General features: G+C 42.7%; 1 protein-coding gene across 1 annotated transcript in view; it reads left to right on the top strand.

Moving 5' to 3' along the window:
* Positions 1 to 203: 203 nt before the first annotated feature.
* Positions 204 to 20,018, top strand: part of LOC309559252 (cytoplasmic phosphatidylinositol transfer protein 1-like) — a 132,250-nt gene continuing 112,435 nt past the window's right edge. The window contains exon 1 of the mRNA XM_082262473.1: positions 204 to 630. The gene's annotated coding sequence lies outside the window, so the exon portion shown is untranslated. The remainder of the gene's footprint in view (positions 631 to 20,018) is intronic.

Here is a 20,018-nt window from a genome sequence, read left to right as displayed (position 1 = left end):
AACGCTGGCCATTTCTAAGATCACCAGGGAGGGCCACACAGCCTTAATAAAATGAAAAGGGGACAGGCTATATTTTGGAGACGGAGGCTCAGAGAGGGTTAAAGGTAGCTTGCGCACAGTAGCACACGCGGAGTGACAAATAGGGGGGGGGAGTGTGAGAAAATTCTAATGAGCATGATGCTTGACACACCCTGACACAAGAATAGTGAGACACAGAGCAAGAGAGAGAGAGAAGGAGAAGAAGCAACGTGGATGGAAGAAGTCAGCAAAGACTAGAAGAGAACACAAAGACCAATAAATCCGACACACCCACCCAGCCACAAAAGAAGACAAAAGACTGACGGATGCTGAAGTAAAGGAAATAAGCCGCCCCAAATTATAAAACAAAAACAAAAATAACAAAAGAAAATCACAGACAGGGGACCAGATTGCACCCGTTCCCAGCATCGCATCTTTGCCTGTACAAACATTACAGAGGCTTCCAAGCAGCAGAGGAGGGGTGGGTGGTTGGATAACCCTGGCAACGCAATAAAGAAGTGGAAAGCCGGAGAGAGAGAGGAAAAAAAGGAAAGATACAGTATACATGTAACGGGAGGAGAGGACGGAGGACGAGAAGCAGCATCTTTGTAGGTAAGCCATGCCGGGACCGTCACATCCCATGGAAGAGGCGTGCAGGCTCAGGGACCAAACTTGGCTCCTGTATTGTGGATACAGCTTGTCGTAGACCGTTGCACAGAGAAGGGCATTTCCTGGGCTCCCAGAACAATGGCACGACAAAGCTTGGGGTGGGAGAAGACTTCAAAGTGCCATGACTTAAGGGTAAAGTGCAGGAATGCACAGCAAGCAAAAGTGCAAAGTGCAAAAGCTATGTGCAAAGTGCAATAGCCCCTTGGAAAGAAATCAGATTGCCTTTTATTGTAGGTTAAATATCAGGAAGGTCTGATTGCTGATCTTTGCAATATGTAAAGTGAAAACCCTTAGTGCAAAGTGTAATGACCCCCTTAGAAAGAAATTTGATTTTCTTCGTATGTTAAAAGATCAGGTACAGGTCTGATTGCTCGTCTTTGCAAAATGTAAAGTGAAAACCCTTAGTGTAAAGTGCAATGGCCCCTTAGCAAGAAATTCGATTTTCTTTGATTGTAGGTAAGATCAGGTGAGGTCTGATTGCTGATCTTTGCAAAATAGAAAGTGAAAAACCTTAGTGTAAAGTGCAATAACCCCTTAGCAAGAAATTCGATTTTCTTTGATTGTAGGTTAAAAGATCAGCTGAGGTCTGATTGCTGATTTTTCCAAAATGTAAATTGAAAACCCTTATTGGAAAGTGCAATGATCCCTTAGCAAGAAATGTGATTTTCTTTGTAAGTTAGAAGATCAGTTGAGGTCTGATTGCTCGTCTTTGCAAAATGTAAAGTGAAAACCCTTAGTGTAAAGTGCAATGACCCCTTAGCAAGAAATTTGATTTTCTTTGATTGTAGGGTAAAAGTCTGATTGGATGCTATAAATTGCTTTTCCTTGCATGCAGTCATTGCACTTACCTAATAAGTCTTCTCTGGTCAACAGGCATTATCCTGTCAACTAAAATTGTCCCCATAATGATCAAAGCCTCTGGATAGACCAGGATCATCATTGTTATAGAAATGGTTGTTGGCTCGTACATTGAGAAACCAGAAAAGATCTAGGGCTTTCTAGTAGACACTAGAAAAGATTAGTTGATAGAACAGTGTAAAGTGCCATGACTCCTAGGTGAAGTGCAGGAATGCACAGCAAGCAAACATGCAAATCCTATGTGCAAAGTGCAATAGCCCTTTAGGATATATTGCCTTTTTTTGAAGGTTACGAGATAAGACGAGGTCTGATTGGAGGCTATGGATTGCTGTTCTTTGCATGCAGGCATTGCACTTTACATTGCTTTACCTAATAAGGTAAGCATCATCCTGTGACTTAAAACTGTTCCTATGATGGTCTCAGCCTTTGGATAAACCTGGATTATAATTATTATAGAAATGGTTATTGGTTCACACATTGAGGAACCTGAAAAGATCTGGAGCTTTCTATTAGGCACTACAAAAGATTACTTGATAGAACAGTGTAAAGGGCCACAGCTACCAGGTAAAGTGCAGAAATGCACAGTATGCAAACGTATAAAGTGCAAATCCTATGTGCAAAGTGCAATAGCCATTTAGTATTTATCGCCTTTTATTGTAGGTTAAGAGATAAGATGAGGTCTGATTGAATGCTATGGATGCTGTGCTTTGCATGCAGTCATTGCACTTTACATTGCTTTAACTAATTAGCCTCATCTGGTCATTAAGCATCATCTTGTAACTTAAAACTGTTCCCATGATGGTTTCATCATGCCATGACCTCTGAGTAAAATGCAAGAATATGCAGCAAGCAAAAGTTCAAACTGCAAACACTATGTGTAAAGTGCAATGTCCCCTTTAGCCCTGTACACACGTACCAATTGTCGGCCGTAAATATTCGGCCGCCGACCGATCAGCCGATTGTAGGCTTGTTAGTATGATGCTTCCGACAGCGCATTTTCGGCCGAACAGAATCTGTCGTGCAGACTTTAAAATATTTGTTGGCCGTCACCAGAACGGCCGATTGTTCGCCAGTCAGTACAGAATTCGGCCGACAGACAGCAGATTAGCAAGATTGGGCATGCTCAGAAAAGAAAAAAGACAAGGAAAGTTAACCATCACATGACATCACTTCTGCAGACGGCTGTTGTTGGCCGACAAAATTCGTGTGCAGTCTTTTGCAGTTTTGAACAGACATGACAGCCCTGGACAAAAGACGGCCGATCGTTCGGCCGACGATCGCTACGTGTGTACGGGGCTTTTGTAACAAATAATATTGGTTTTTATTGTAGGTTAAGAGATTGGATGGAGGTCTGATAGGAGGCTATGGTTTGCTGTTCTTTGTATGCAGTCATTGCAATATGCAAAGTGCAAATCCTGTGTGCACAGTGCAGTGACCCCTCAGCAAGAACTCATTGATGGTAGATATGTTTAGAGACTGGATGGGATCTGATTGGATGCTATGGATTGCTGTTTTGCATGCAGTCACTGCACTTTGCATTGCTTTTAACAATCCTTGTCTGGTCACCAAACATCAAGCTATGGCTTAAAACTGTTCCCATGATGGTCTCAGCCTCTGGATAGACCAGGATCATAATTATTATAGAAAATGCTGTTTGCTCACACATTGAGGAACCTTCATGCACTAGAAAATTTTCTTTGATGAACAGTGTAAAGCGCCATGATCCTAGTAAAGTGCAGGAATGAACAGCAAGCAAAAGTCCTAAAACCTATGTGCAAAGTGCAATAGTCCCTTAGTATTTATTGCCTTTTATTGTAGGTTAAGGGATCAAATGAGGTCAGATTGGAGGCTATGGATTGCTGTTCTTTGCATGCCGTCATTGCACTTTGTATTGATTTATCCAATAACATTTGTCTGGTCATCAAGCATCTTCCTTTGAATTAAAACTGTTCCCATAATGGTCTCACCTTCTGGATACACCCAGATCATCATTATTATACAAATGGTTATTGACTCGCAAATTGAGGGACCTAAAAAGATCTGGGGTTGCCCTTTAAGCAGTAGAAAAGAATGTTCATTATTATTATTAATGATAATAATGACAATTATAATATTATATGTAAAGTGCCATGACTTCCAGGTAAAGTGCAGGAATGCACAGCAAGGAAAAATACAAAGTGCAAAAACCTATGCACAAAATGCAATAGCCCCTTAGTATTTATTGCTTTTTATTGTGGGTTAAGGGATCGAATGAGGTCAGAATAGAGGCTATGGATTGCTGTTCTTTGCCTGCCATCATTGCACTTTGTATTGCTTTACCTAATAAGCCTTGTCTGGTCTCCAAGCATCATCTTGTGATTTAAAACTGTTCCCATAATGGTCTCACCTTCTGGATACACCTGGATCATCATTATTATAGAAATGGTCTTTGGCTCGCAAATTGAGGGACATAAAAAGATCTAGGGTTGTCCTTTAAGCACTAGAAAATAATGTTGATTATTAATATCAATGATAATAATGATAATAATAATACGAATTATAATATTTAATGTAAAGTGCCATGACTTCCAGGTAAAGTGCAGAAATGCACAGCAAGCAAAAGTACAAAGTGCAAAAACCTACGCACAAAGTGCAATAGGCCCTTAGTAATTACAGTACTGCCTTTTATTGTAGGTTAAGAAATCGAATGAGGTCAGATTAGAGGCTATGGATTGCTGTTCTTTGCCTGCCGTCATTGCACTTTGTATTGCTTTACCTAATAAGCTTTGTCTGGTCTCCAAGCATCATCTTGTGATTTAAAACTGTTCCCATAATGGTCTCACCTTCTAGATACACCTGGATCATCATTATTATACAAATGGTTTTTGGCTCGCAAATTGAGGGACCTAAAAAGATCTAGGGTTGTCCTTTAAGCAGTAGAAAAGAATGTTGATTATTAATAATATTGATAATAATAATGACAACTATAATATATGTAAAGTGCCATGACTTCCAGGTAAAGTGCAGGAAAGCACAGCAAGGGAAAGTACAAAGTGCAAAAACATATGCACAAAGTGCAATAGGCCCTTAGTAATTACTGCCTTTTATTGTAGGTTAAGAGATCGAATGAGGTCGGATTAAAGACTACCGATTGCTGTTCTTTGCATGCCGTCATTGCACTTTGTATTGCTTTATCCAATAAGCCTTGTCTGTTCATCAAGCATCTTCCTTTGAATTAAAATTGTTCCCATAATGGTCTCACCTTCTGGATACACCTGGATCATCATTATTATAGAAATGTTTTTTGGCTCGCAAATTGAGGGACCTAAAAAGATCTGGGGTTGTCCCTTAAGCACTAGAAAAGAATGTTGTTTATTAATATCAATGATAATAATGATAATAATATTAATTATAATATTTAATGTAAAGTGCCATGACTTCCATATAAAGTGCAGGAATGCACAACAAGCAAAAATGCAAAGTGCAAAGTATATGTGCAAAGTGCAATAGCCCCCTTATTAAGAAATTGGATTGCTTTTTTTTTTTTTTTTTTTTGTAGGTTAAGAGACCAGATGAAGTCTGGTTGAATGTTGTGGATCGCTGTTCATGGCATGCAGTCGTTGCAAACTGAGTGCAAATCTTGAGTGCACAGTGCAGTGACCTCTTATCAAAAAATGATGTCTACTTTCCTTTAATTAAAATAATTGAAGGCAGATCAATTAAGAGTTCGAATAAATTCTGATTGCTTCTATGGCTTACTTTACTTTGCATGCAGACTTTGCACTTTAAATCGCTTTATCTAATAAGCTACAGGTCACCAAGCAACATTCTATCACATTAAACTGCCCCAGTGATGTCTCATCCTCTAGATCAGTGGTTCTCAACTCCTGTCCCCAGGACCCACTAACAGGCCAGATTTTAAGTATTACCTTGGGGAGATGCAGAATAGAATACTGCAATCACTGAGCAGCAAATTATATCACCTGTGATGTATTTCAGTTATCTTGCAAACCTGGCCTGTTAGTGGGTCCTGAGGGCAAGGGTTGAGAACCACTGTTCTAGATAGAGCTAGACCATCTTTAGAATAGAAATTGTTGTTGTCTCAAACATTTAGGAAACTGAAAAGATCTGGGGTTGTCCTTTTTGATAAAACAGTGCAAAGTGCAATGTGGTATTTATAAAGTGCAAGAATGGAAAATGGTAGTAACAATATGGGATATTTTTTGGTGCCATACACAGAGAAAAGAGAGATAAAATGTACAAAGTTTATTGGTACACAAAATTAAAAATTCATAAAAATTAGAGGATATATACACTTCTTGGTTACATTGTCATAGTATGTCCACACGGTCATGTTCCCAACATGTTTCGCCTGCCAAGGCTTCTTCAGGGGATTTTGGTGACCATTATTAGTACACAAACTATATCAAGACAAGTTGTTACAATATGTCAAGCATAATCAAGCTAATAATATAACACCTGCACAATGTTAATTAGTAACAAGCTCAGGGCAGTTGCACTCTCTCAATGCAGACGCATTGATTTGTAAGAGATAAACGGTATAAAGTGCGCTACTCTTTTTTTACATCTATATGTGCTGGATATATCCAAAAACAAAAGAGCCTAAGAGCCGGTTCACATACAGGCGACCCGACTTGCCGGGGCGACCTGTGAAGTCGCGGTGCACAGCGAGCACCGCGACCTCGGAGCGACATGCACGGACTTAAGTATCATTGAAGTCAATGCAGGTCGCTCCAGGTCGCCCCAAAGTAGTACAGGACCCTTTTTCTAAGTCGGAGCAACTTTTGTCGCTCCTATTAGAACGGGTCCTGTGCTAATCTATGGCAGGCGACCCACGGCAACTTGTCAGGCGACCAAGTCGCCTGACAAGTCACCCCAGTGTGAACCGGTGTAACGTTAAAAAACCATACCCCGTGGAGAAACCATACCCTCGTCACTTCCGGGCTGAAACAGCTGAGCAGCGCAGCAGTGCGCATGCTCAAAGCCCCGGATACGTGATTGAACATTAAAGAATTAGACAAGTGCGCATGCTCGGTGGGCATGAAATTCTCACGGCACTGTGTCTAATGTAAAACTTGCGGCGCTTACATTAAAACAGCTCATCTGAAACGTAAATCATCTCCGTTCTTCGCCCTGTCACTGCCCTCATCTCCGGTAATAAATATAAAAGCGGCGGCGGGTGTATGTGATGTAAATGTGACGGCGATCGCGGCTCCGTGATCCGCTTTTATATTTATTACCGGAGATGAGGGCAGTGACAGGGCGAAGAGCGGAGATGATTTATGTTGCAGAGGAGCTGTTTTAATGTAAGCGCCGCAAGTTTAACTACCGTGAGAAATCCATACCCTCCGTAGCGGAACCGGAAGTGACGAGGGTATGGTTTTCTCACGGGTATGGATTTTTCACGGAACACCGGCTCTAAATAAGTAATGAAGGTATTAGGTAAATAAAATGTTTGATACAAATATCATTCAAGTAAAGTGTGCCAAAAAGTGCCAGGGCCTGAATTAAAGTGCAATCCGTGACTCCATAAAAATAATATTCATTAATCATTCAAACAAGAAAGTCCATTAAGCAAGTGCAGAGTTTTCATTAAAAAAATTGATTGGTGTATAGATCAATCATATCCTCTAATAATCAATGTCAGTGTTCTTAAAGAGACAGTGAAGTGCTATTCCATTGATGGACCTAGACCATCATCACTATAGAAATGGTTGTTGTCTCACATATTTAAGAACCTGAAAAGATCAGGAGTTTTCCTTTAATACAGTATAAAGTGCAATGACCTACCAGTAAAGTGCAGAAAATGCACAGCGAGCAAAATGTAAAATGCAAACCCTAGGTGCTAAGTGCAGTGTCCCCTTGAAAGAAATCGTACTTCGTTTAACCTAAGGAAGATCAGGTAGGACAGAGATGTCAAACTCAATTTTTTGGTGGGCCACATCAGCATTTTGGTTGCCCTCAAAGGGCCAGTTGTATCTGTAAGACTAGATGTCCACCCCCCCCCCCTTAGCCCCTACATTAGATGTCAAGACTCCCCCCACCATCAGGAGTCAAGAATCCCCCAACCTCCCTTAAATCACTGCACCTCCCTTACCTTGTGCTGCTGCCGGGAAAATGCTGGGGGCAGAGCTGGGAAGCAGAAGGTGCATGGTCTGGAAGAAGACCAGAGGAGGCCTGGACTCTGCTGAATGCTGAGACCAGGGGAGGGAGAGATGAGGGTGTTCTCTGGATGCACAGAGAGGAGCAGGATCTGTAGAAGGAATCCTGTCCTCCACTCTGCTGCCAACTGCTGAGAATGGGGGGGGGGGGGGTGCAGAGATAGGCTTTTTTGTGGATGCACAGGAAAGCGCCAGATCTGGTGGAGGCAGTATGTCCTCCTCTCTGCTGTTGACTGCTGAGACAAGATAGGAGCAGGGATAAGGGGGCTGCTGCAGCTGCAGGAGTGGTGTGAGGGCCACATGAAATGGCCTGTAGGGCCAGATTCAGCCCACAGGCCTTGTGTTTGGCATAGGGGTTAGAAGGTTGAATGAAGCACAGTTGGATGCTTTACATGCATGATGCAGTCATTGTATTTTGCATACATTTTTTTTTTCAGATGGCCAAGCATCATCCTGCCACCTAAAACTTTCCCAGGGAAGATCTCAGCCTCTTGATAGACCTAGACCATCTTTGTTATGCAAACTGTTTTGCACATTGTGAAACCAAAAAAAATATGGGCTTGTCCTCTAACCCAGGGGTCTCCAAACTTTTCAAACAAAGGGCCAGTTTAATGTCCCCCAGACTTTAGGGGGGCTGGATTGTGGCCAGTAGAGGTAGAAAATATCATTGGCCCAGCATCAGTTAGAATAAACATAGCCTCAGGGTTGGTGGTCAGCGGGACAAGGAGTAGTGCCCCATCATTGGTGTCAGTGGGAGCAATAGTGCCCCACCATTGGTGTCAGTGGGAGGAATAGTGCCCCATCATTGGTGTCAGTGGGAGGAATAGTGCCCCATCATTGGTGTCAGTGGGAGGAATAGTGCCCCATCATTGGTGTCAGTGGGAGGAATAGTGCTTCATATCATTGGAAGAAATAATGCCCCAAGGGCCAAATAAAGGCTAGCAAAGGGCGGAATTTGGCCCTCAGGCCGCAGTTTGTGGACCCCTGCTCTAATCACTAGAAAACTCTTAAAGGAATGTCCATTTTATCTCTTTAGCAGAAGAATATCTTATTTGGCAACTTGTATACAAGACTTTTTTTGTGTCTATGTTTTGCTGCTGGCAATGGCTGTAGGTGTCTGTTGATGTATCTTCGGCTCATGAAGTATGGATGGTGCAGCTGGTTTTGGATCTGACCAAAGTGGTGACAAGAGGCGTGTCTTTTTCCCCCCTAAAAATGTTGACATCAAAACTTGGTTCTCTTTCCCCGTCTCAGAAAGTTGTGAGATATGAAGCAAGCCATAATTAGATACATAATAATTTGTGGTCTCCTGAGACAGCGTTCTGCAAGATGTATTTGGTTACACCCTCCTCAGTACAAAATGTAGCTGGTAATTATTTATAAAATGTGGACAGCTGTGTTTGGGGAACTCATAGCCCAGTGGCCTGCTGGGTCTACTGGGCCTGCTGGGGACACACGATAAGAAAATCTGTAGGGAAAATTCGTCCGACGACCGATCTGCCGATTTTCAGATTGTTAGTATGGTGCTTTTCGAAAGCCAACTCTGACTTTTCGGCTGACAAAATCCTGATGTGCAGGCTATAAAAAAATTTTCGTCTGTAATACAACGTCCGATTTTCATCTCATTAGTACAGATTTCAACAGAAAAAAATCTTAAGAGCAAGACTAGGCATGTTTAGAGATGAAAGAACACATACAAAGCAATCCAACACATGACATCACTTCTGAAGTAGAATTCTGTCGTACGGGAAAATTTGTGTGAAAATAACCTCTTCACTTTCCACATCAGACTAGCATGCCACAAAAAACGGACGACAGATCGTTCGATAATCTGATCGTGTGTACGGGGCTTAACAGTTTTGAAGAAATTGGGAAACTAAAATTTGTCAACGTCTATGTAAAGCAGAGGCAAAATGTGATTTTCAAGAGTTTTTAATCAACTTGATCATTTTTGGCTGGTCAGAGGAACTATGCACTTCAACATCAGAGCGGTACAGATTATGAACGATGAAGGGGAGCAAAAAAAAAAAAAGGTAGACCTTCAATCTGTGTAAACAGGATCTGCCTAAAAAGTCAACACATTTGAGGGGTTCTGATGCCCTGCCTCAGGGCTTCAAGATATATTGGACTGGGAAAGACTTAGACAACAGTTGGTAATTATGTCAAGTGGGCAATTTGAGACCTCATAGACCAGTGATGGCGAACCTTGGCACTCCAGATGTTTTGGAACTACATTTCCCATGATGCTCATGCACTCTGCGGTGTAGTGGAGTATCATGGGAAATATAGTTCCAAAACATCTGGGGTGCCAAGATTTGCCATCACTGTCATAGACACTGGCAGTTTGACCCGTCAAATCCCAGTGTCTATCTATCCACGGCCATGGTGAAATATGTGGCTGCTAGGTCTTGTGACAAGCACATGGGCATCCGCAGGTAGGGGTAAGGGGGGGGCAAATGCCCCCCCCCCCCCTGGAATCTCAACTTCCCCTTTCAAGTGGTTAACCCACTTTATACCATTCTGTCTGGTCTGTTTTATAATCCTGCGTGCCCGTGTATGTGTTTTTAAAAAATTAAGCCGTTCTTTACCAGTTTTCAGAGGACCGAGCGCCGCTCACGTGACCCATCAGCTCTCTCCTCTCCCTGTCTCACAGCTGCCTGGTGGGGCAAAGGATTTCTCACTGATGTCACTCGGGAGGGGAGGAGGAGAGAGGCATGTGAGGGGCGAGTGGAGCTCTGAAAACTTGTAAAGAACAGCTTATTTTTATAAAACACAGACACAGGGGCACACAGGATTATTAAACAGACTGTAGACAGGATATGAAACTTTAAATAAAAATACAGCAGCAGGAGGGGAGGGGATGGTGGGCACTGACACAGAAGCAGACAGGCAGGGAGGGAGGGGGGAGAGAGGACAGAGGAGGACAGGAGGGCTGCAGATGATGGAGGCAGGTAAACTGACCACAGTGTCAGGGCTCAGCAGCCATGGTATACCGTGGTCAGTTTACAGGGAGGATATAGCCAGGCAGGATCAGCCAGGTATTTTAGGAGATAGAAGGGACCAAATTACACAGCAAAGCACTGTGCTGTATAACATGCTTTAACCACTTAAGCCCCGGAGGATTTGGCTGCTAAACGACCAGGGGGTATTTTGCGATTCGGCACTGCCTGACTTTAACGGACAATTGCGCGGTCGTGCGACGCTGTACCTAAACAAATTTGACGTCCTTTTTTTCCCACAAACAGAGCTTTCTTTTGGTGGTATTTGATCACCTGTGCGCTTTTTACTTTTTGCGCTATAAACAAAAAAAGAGCGTAAATTTTGCAAAAATAACAATATTTTTCACATTTTTTTATGTGAAATTCCCCCCAAAAAAAATGTAAAAATCAAAATTTTTTAACATTTTCGGCCAATTTGTTTTATGCTACATATGTTTGGTAAAAAAAATTGCAAAAAGCGTATTTTTATTGGTTTGCGCAAAAGTTATCGCGTTTACTAACAAAGGGAAAGATTTTTGTCATTTTTGTTGTTTTTTTTTTTAACGCGTAATGGCGGCGATCTGCGATTTTTTGGGGTACTGCGACATTGGGGCGGACAGATCGGACCCTTAACTGACATTTTTGACACTTTTGGGGTTACCAGTGACATTTCTACAGTAATCAGTGCTATAAATATGCACTGTTACTGTAAAAATACACTGGTAGTGAAGGGGTTAACTTTATTTGAGAGGGAGGGGCTGTGTGTGTCCCTAGGGGCGTGATTCTTACTGTGATTGGCTGTGACTTGAGGTGTAAGGACACTGATCAACGGTTCTACATAGTAGAACCGTGTGATCAGTGTTTTTACACCGAGGAGAATGACAGGCAGCTTGTTTACACAAGCCGCCTGACTTTCTCCCTCTCCCCCGACGATCGCCGAGTGACCGGCGGACATCGGGTCCGCCGGTCACACGCGCGGGGGGGGGTCCGTGGCGGCGCGCGCTCGCTCCCCAGACCCTCCCAGGCTAGTGACGTTAATTAACGTCACTTTGCCTGTGAGGGGCTGACCGCCGCAGTAAATTTACTTGCGGCGGTCGGCAAGCGGTTAAGGGAACTGGATCAATTATTTTTTTTTTTTTTTTTTAGGTTAACAAATGCTTTAAAAATAAATACTGCTGTTTGCTCTTTAAAAATAAATGCTCAAAATAAGTATAATGACTAAGCCCCTCCCCTTCATGACATTGTTGAAAAGGGACGTAGCATGGGTGATCTTAAAATGATGCCCCCCTTGAAAAAAGTTCTGCGGACGCCCATGGACAAGCAGTATTCTCATTAGGGCTGTATGCATTCAGGGGAGCATATTCCGAATTTTGCGTCTAGAATATACGCTCTGAACGCATTTATCCCTAAATGCAGCTCTCAGTACAGTCATCAAATATTTCAGCCGCTCATAGCCATTAACAGTCTGCTGGCAGTGGGTCTGAACGGCGCATAGAGCATTATGGAGAAGCATAAATCTGTTCTATTTGCTGGTTTCTTTTGGTGCCAGCGCTTCAGTTATAGAGAGAGGGTATGTTTTACTTGCAGCTGCGTGCATCAAACATGTGCTTTACACCCAGTACACCTATGGGAAACAACAGATGCTGCTTGTAGGATTTTAAAGACAGACCACAAGGATTACTCTATCCATGAACACACGGTAGAAAACGCCAAGCAGTCTTTAAGCGTCGTGTTGGGGGCCGGAAAGCTCTCTTAGAGAACAAGCCATTAAATCTCTTTCTTTGTTGGTTGGAAAGCTAACATTTTATTGGATTTCTGAAACATAAGCAAAAAGAAAAAAATCAACACTAACCTATTTACATAGCGACGGGTCAAGAAGCAGGCGCTCGTTTGATGGTGATGACACGCGGCGATCGGTTACATTGTAACTCTCGTGTGATTAAATGTGTATCCATGTGTAATGTGTGTGTTTAGGTGACATCAGAGCGGGAGACGCGGTCTTATCACTGCAATCTGCCTGCGTCTACTGAGCAACTCGCACTCTACAGAATCATAGGAGCCGTAGATTGTGATTTTGAGATCCAAAAAAAAAAAAAATGATGATGACAGATTGGTAAATGAAATGTCAAAAAAAAAAAAAAATGATTTAAAATGGAGAGCAATCAAAAAAATCTGCCACCTCCAGGCAGGAACAAATTAGCTGTACTTGGCACTGGAATCTCAGCACTGGGACCCAGCACAGGGTGGGTAGATGGTATTGGTGATAACGGGATAGGCAGTGCATCTTTCATGGAATTTTGGAGGATGCCATTGCTGGACAGAAATTTAAACCATGCTACATAATATGACCTTAAAATAAAATAACATGTATTTATAATAATATTTATAATACTATATATATATATATATATATATATATATATATGTATATATATATATATATATACATATATATATATATATATATACAGTATCTCACAAAAGTGAGTACACCCCTCACATTTTGTAAATATTTTATTATATCTTTTCATGTGACAACACTGAAGAAATTACACTTTGCTACAATGTAAAGTAGTGAGTGTACAGCTTGTATAACAGTGTAAATTTGCTGTACCCTCAAAATAACTCAACAAACACACGTTAATGTCTAAACCGCTGGCAACAAAAGTGAGTACACCCCTATATGAAAATGTCCAAATTGGACCCAATTAGTAATTTTCCCTCCCCGGTGTCATGTGACTTGTTGGTGTTACAAGGTCTCAGGTGTGAATGGGGAGCAGGTGTGTTAAATTTGGTGTTATCGCTCTCACTCTCTCATACTGGTCACTGGAAATTCAAGATGGCACCTCATGGCAAAGAACTCTCGGAGGCTCTGAAAAAAGGAATTGTTGCTCTACATAAAGATGGCCTAGGCTATAAGAAGATTGCCAAGACCCTGAAACTGAGTGGCGGCACGGTGGCCAAGACCATACAGCGGTTTACCAGAACAGGTTCTACTCAGAACAGGCCTTGCCATGGTCAACCAAAGAAGTTGAGTGCACGTGCTCAGCGTCATATCCAGAGGTTGTCTTTGGGAAATAGACGTATGAGTGCTGCCAGCATTGCTGCAGAGGTTGAAGGGGTGGGGGGTCAGCCTGTCAGTGCTCAGACCATACGCCGCACACTGCATCAAATTGGTCTGCATGGCTGTCATCCCAGAAGGAAGCCTCTTCTAAAGATGATGAACAAAAAAAGCATGCAAACAGTTTGCTGAAGACAAGCAGACTAAGGACATGGATTACTGGAACCATGTCCTGTGGTCTGATGAGACCAAGATAAACTTATTTGGTTCAGATGGTGTCAAGTGTGTGTGGCAGCAACCAGGTGAGGAGTACAAAGACAAGTGTGTCTTGCCTACAGTCAAGCATGGTGGTGGGAGTGTCATGGTCTGGGGCTGCATGAGTGCTGCCAGCACTGGGGAGCTACAGTTCATTGAGGGAACCATGAATGCCAACATGTACTGTGACATACTGAAGCAGACCATGATCCCCTCCCTTCAGAGACTGGGCCGCAGGGCAGTATTCCAACATGATAACGACCTTAAACACACCTCCAAGACGACCAGCTCTTGGCTAAAATAGCTGGTAAAGGTGATGGACTGGAGTGATTCTAACTGTGGAGGGGCGTGGCTTGTGAAGTAATCACAGAGACATGCGATCCTACATAGCAGGATCGCATAGCCTCTGTCATTACTTCAGGGAGAATGACAGACGGTTGTGTTTACATCAGCCGTCTGTCCTTCTCTCTCTGCTGCGGGAGATCGCAAGTGGCCGGTGGCCATCGGAGCCGCCGGCCACACGCGCTGGCTCCCCAGCTAACGAGTGGGTGTGGGAGCGCCCCCTACAGTCTCCTGAGCGAGCGACGTAGTACTACGTCACTTTGCCCAGGAGCGGCTGCCTGCCGCAGTAAAACTGCTGTGGGCGGGGCTGAAGCGGTTAAAGGACCGCCGTTGGGTGGCATTAATCATTATAGAGCTGCATTGATTTGTCTTTGCTATCTGCCTGGAGTTCAGCTTTCAATCAAGGTGCTGTAAATAATTGGAACCATTTTTGAGCATAAAAATAATAGAGTTTTTATAAATAAGTGGAAATATTTTTTTACACAATAGACCTTGCCAGGTTATTTAGACCTCAGCTGAACTGAGGAAAAAATGAGACCAGAAATAAGCTGTGCGGCTTTTTATATTTAGGGAATGTGGAAATTGATCTTTTTCCATTAAATTTCAATCTGACCTTTTGTGAATCCGCTACAGAATCTCCAACCTAAAAGTTTCATCCCGGTGAGAATAAAAACACACACACATCAAGGCATGCAGAATTGTATTAACAAATAAAAAAAAAAACATCAAATTAATGTATTTTTAAAAAATGAAAATAATATAAAAAAAAAAAAACGCGTGCAATGATAATAATACGGGTAGCTTCAGCTCCTATAGTGTACTGACAATACGCAAAATTCAAGCCGGGCTCACCATTCACGGATCCCTGCCCTTCCCCATTGGGGAAAGGCACCGTTTTGCACAAAATGGAATGTTGGTGGTGAAAAGTTCAGCACTATAGCCGACATTAGTTAAAGCTCTAGCACTTTTATTGAGCCCCGGCTCTCTAGGAGAGATTAATTTGTGGATTAAAAAATACCCGTTTTGGACTATCTATGTTTTTCACATGGACTATGTTGTTGTTATATTAATTATTGTTTTACATGATTAGTTCTGAAATTTATTTTTTGAAATGCAAGTACCTGAGTTTGACTTGGTTTGCAAACTCTTGTTGACCCCTCTAATGCAGTCTAGGATGGGAGTGACCAGATGTCCCACGGTTTCCAGGGACAGTCCAGGTTATAGGGAAGAAAATGTCCCAGGGCCGGGAAAAGGGGTGGCCAGGAGAGGCGGCTGCCCTGGGCACTGTGGTATCATATGAGGTGGGTGGGGCTTCAGGGAGATTGGAGAGGAGGGGGATTTGTATTGGAAGGGAGATTTGGGGGGGGGGGGGGTAGCGGTGCTAAAAGTGGTGATCTAGGGGAATTTGAGTTGGGGGGGGGGGGGGTAGAATATTTGTGCTGGAGGGAGGGATTTGAAGCAGGGGGGTACAGATGCGTACTAGGAAGGGAAATTTGGGGGGGGGGGGGGGCAGTGCTAAAAGTGGTGATCTAGGGGAATTTGTGTTGGGTGGGGGGTAGAATATTTGTGCTGGGAAAGAGGGATTTGAAGCAGGGGGGGGGGGGGAGGGTAAAGGTGTGTACTAGGAAGGGAAATTTTAGGGGTAGAGGATTTGCGTTAGGAGGGGTTCATTTGTTTTTTGGGGGCATTTGAGCTGGGGGGATTTGGGGGATGAGGGGTGCAAAGATTGGTGCTGAGAGGGCAGATTTCAGCAGGGGCGGATTTGTACTGGGAGGAGAGGGAATTTATGCTGCAGGGGTATATTACATTAGTGATCAGTGTTTTTGTGGGGGGAATTTTGCTAACACAAATTGTTCTTGGGGAGGAGGGGGTAGTTTGGCATATTTGCCCTGGGCTCTAGATGACTTTGTCCCAGCACTGAAATTTCCCCAATTTCGTCCCTAGTTAAAAAAATGTATCCCATATTTCTTTCCAGCTTTAATAATGGCCTCCCTGGCTTGGGCGGCTGCGGGGTAATCCATTTTAGCATGTTTTCTGTGATTGGCCTGGAGAAGAAAGGGGGAGGGGGGGTGTGTCTGTCCCTAAATGTGTCCAGGGTTTTTGATGATGTCACATGCCGATATTATTTGGTCTTCCCAGTCCCTTCCCTCTCAGCTTTGGCTGTTCATATGTTATGCCATGTGTTCTTCCTGTGTAAACCTGTTGAGGACGGCATCCGTTAAGAGGGGGGGAGTGCAGGAAGGTTCAGGTTTCTCTCCGTTAAGTGGCACTGCATCATTATTACAGATGGAGTGGAGACTGTTAGGGAAATCTACCCTTATGGACATTGCAGTGCAAACTTCATTATAGGAAGTAATAATATGGAATATTTGTTGCCTTGGCCTTGCTTGGGACAGTGACCTGCAGTGCACACCTAGGCCTGCACTCTTGACCCAGAGCACACCCCTTTAAGCCCCTCCCACTGTTAGCACAATTTGGCCACACCCATTAGCATGCTGCTGGTATCCCCACCCCATGCTCTGCTCCTGTCCCACCCAGGGCCGGTGCAAGGATTTTTGCCACCCTAGGCAAAATAAAAATTGCAGAACCCCCCCCCCCCATTTGCTCTCCCACCCCCTAACCCAAGTGTCTGGAGGGGTTAAAACCAGTGGTGGCTGGTGCTCCATCGGTCGGGGGCGGCGTCAGACAGACCCGGCCATGGACCCCCCCCCCCATCACTCCAGAGTCCAGTCCACACCATATCCCCCCCCCCCCCGGGCGCCAGTTCACCTACCTTGTTCCTCCGGATGGCGAGGGCTTCCCCCTCAGTCTCTTCAATGTCCCCTCTCGGCGACTGTCTCCTCCCTCCTCCTTCGCCAATAGGACGCCTTCCCTTTTGGCCAATCGGGAAACAGGTCTCAGGCCCCGCTTCCTGATTGCCCGGGAGGAGAATCAGTGTGGCAATAGCAAATATTTATTCGCTGTTGTCACACAACTGGGTGGGCTCAACGCGCCCGAGCCCACCATTTTTTTGAAGCCTATTAGAGCCTCTGGCTCTAATCACGTACTTAAAAAAAAAAAAAAAAAAATCCCCATTGGAATCCATGCTTCAGGCGCCCTGCATGTAGATTAGGGGCTGGAGGCATGGATGGGGGGGGGCTTAACCTACTCCCCTAATGGACGGGCCGTCACTGGTGGTTAAAACCCCTTCAGTGACTTACGGTAAGTCACTTACCTCGGATCAGGCTCCGCCGGCACCCCCTGCTAAGTTGCGCCCTAGGCGGCTGCATAGGTCGCCTTACTGATAGCGCCGGCCCTGGTCCCACCCCACCCCCCCATAGAAGTAGGCATAGTCAGAAGGATGTCCCCAAATCTGGTCACCTTAGTCTAGGAGAGGGAGGGGCAATGCTCAGTTCCATACAGCTGGGGCATTGCACATGTGCTAACATGAATGCTGACAGGAGGAGAAAGCAGAGAGCCCACCCATCTCCTTCACTGTCCAATCACAGTCTAAAGGAAGGAGAGGTGACCAAGCTGTGTTATATATCCGCAGTGGGAAAAAGTCAGGTTACTGACTGGCTGTGCTGTTTGGCAGGGCTTTGTAAATCACAAAAGCGGCTGAACAGAATTACAAATTGTTTGGCGGGTAAAGCGGCTCCCATATAGAAGTGTATTTATCGTAGTCCAGCTTATTTGGTGTGTTATAGCCCTTGTTTTGTAAAAACAGAAGAATTCTGGGCTGTCCCCTCCTGGAGGTATTGTCACAACACACTGCAGCTGATTTATGAAATAACAATGTTATGAACCAAGCAGGCTTCCTGTTCTGTAATATTATAGATAATAATGATATTGGTCACATCTCCAAAAAACGGGCGGGAGGGAAAAGGATATATTTTATATATATATATAAATACTGTGTGTGTATGTGTGTATATATATATATATATATATATATATATATATATATATGTGTGTAAAAAATTGGAAAAAGTGTAAATATATATATATATATATATATATATATATATATATATATAAACTGTATATATATATAAAAAAAAAAATATATATATATATATATATATAAATAAATACTGTGTGTGTGTGTATATATATACATATATATATATATATGTATATATATATATATATATATATATATATATATATATATATATATATATATATATATTTAAATATATATGTAAGTAAATAAATTGGAAAAATAAAAGTAAAGAATTGGAAATATATATATATATATATATATATATATATATATATATATATATATATATATATATGTATATATATTTATTTATTTATATGTATACTGTATATATAATTAAAAAATAAAAAATAAAGTCATCTAAATAATTAAATCCACCCGATTGGAAGTCAGAGTAAGGATATGTCAGCCTGTGAACTCTTGTGGCGTGGGGGTCTGCTCGGTGACTCCGTCCTTGTGACGTCAATCATCGGGCGCGAGCTGATTGGTCCGTCATTGCTGGACGTTGAGATTGTAATCTATATTCCTCATGTCTGCTCTATAAATAGAAACCTGTGCTTGAAAATGTGACTCATCTACTACTTACACATAATTGATTTATTTTACTGGTATCATCCAAAAGATTTATCTTCTTCTAAATGTTATGTCATGTCTTCCAAGGACAAAAAAACGCAAATGGCGGCAGAGCCCGCAGACTCTCCATACGTAAAAGTGGCCCAGCTAGTTCATGGCTGCAATCACTTTAAATTACAAGTAAAGCCAATTACCAAAATCTCATGGAAGCTTTAAAATGTCAGTGTAATTCCAAAAAATAATTTTCAATCGTTTTAAATCTGCTCTGGTGATCCTCCTATTCTTATTCAGGCACTTCCTGTTATAGGGTGACAACGCTCTGTCCCTGTCGCTTAATTGTGCTCCTGCGTTGTCACACGCAATCCTAATGCAGACTATAAGCCACCATGCTGACACACATTACACAGGTCCTTGTTCAGGCACTTCCTGTTATAAGGTGACAACGCTCTATCCCTGTCTCACAATTGTGTTCCTGTGTTGTCCTAATAAAGATTACAAGCACAAATTAGGCAGGCATGGTCCACTTTATCACCATCAGGAACTCACACAGGGAAATACCTTGCAGCCATCATTGGAGTTCATGAAGACGGGAAGTGTCTGAAAACAGGCTGCAGGAAATAAGCAGCACAGATTCCCTGCACAGGATGAAAAAAAAGAACATATATAAAGAAATGAAATAGCGCCTCTCCGGTCTGCAGTAAATCAAACATTGCACATGGCTCTCTAGTCATCCAATACTGATAAATGACCGTGATAACAAATTAAGAGAAGCCCCCGGTAAAAACTTTTTTTTAGTATTGATTCAGTGCTTTTAGTATTTTTCCCCAGCTGTCCTTGTGAGTCATAAAATATAAAACATTGTGTCTGCCGCCCCTTCACCCTTCTTTTTAGATGCTGGTAATTAATTCTATTTTTTATATATTTATTTTTATTTTTTTTATTTTTGGAACCATTCAGTATCATTATTTTTTTTACATGTTTATATTTATTTCGATTTTTAGATCTCACACGGGCGTTCCTTTTTTTTTGCCCGATCAGGTCCTTCTTTTTTTTTTGTAACGGACACGGATGACACTTGTGTCATCCGGTCCGTATGTCCGTTTTTCATCCCATCCGTT

The sequence above is a fragment of the Pelophylax lessonae genome (genome assembly GCF_965119305.1).
Source record: "Pelophylax lessonae genome assembly, chromosome: 6".
Classification (NCBI taxonomy): Eukaryota; Metazoa; Chordata; class Amphibia; order Anura; family Ranidae; genus Pelophylax; species Pelophylax lessonae.
This window is presented reverse-complemented; position numbering and strand designations above follow the sequence as displayed.